Source organism: Buceros rhinoceros, unplaced genomic scaffold (assembly GCF_000710305.1).
Source record: "Buceros rhinoceros silvestris isolate BGI_N320 unplaced genomic scaffold, ASM71030v1 scaffold18056, whole genome shotgun sequence".
Taxonomy (NCBI): Eukaryota; Metazoa; Chordata; class Aves; order Bucerotiformes; family Bucerotidae; genus Buceros; species Buceros rhinoceros.
The window spans coordinates 4,614-4,944 of record NW_010419484.1 but is presented as its reverse complement, the minus strand read 5'-3'; the positions used below and the strand labels follow the sequence as shown (position 1 = coordinate 4,944).

The 331-nt window shown below is 52.3% G+C and overlaps 1 protein-coding gene across 1 annotated transcript in view; it reads right to left on the bottom strand.

The window, feature by feature from the left end:
• Positions 1–331, bottom strand: part of LOC104495903 (huntingtin-interacting protein 1-related protein-like) — a gene marked incomplete at its 5' end in the record, with an annotated part of 7,101 nt that overhangs the window by 2,160 nt on the left and 4,610 nt on the right. The window lies entirely within an intron of this gene.

The following is a 331-nucleotide window of genomic DNA, read 5'->3' as shown; positions in this document are numbered from 1 at the left end:
TGACACCCTGCCACTCTGTCTGTAATTACTTAAAGCTCATTTACAAAGCAGTTACTCGAAGCCCAGATCCAGGAGTTTCGGATGGGTATAAAATTCACAATGACTGCATTTCTGTATTGGCGTGGATGGGATTTTTAAAGCTTTGTCCCCAAAAGCTCCCACATTTCCTGCACTGGCACAGGGACACCCTGCCCCAATCCCAACCACCCCATCCACAACCATCTGAGCAGGAACCAGGACACGGAGTATGTGACTGGGGCAACCTCGACCTCCCGCAAACAGGGAGGAACCAGCAGTCCCTGTTTCAGAGACCGCGTGGTCCGACACGGGC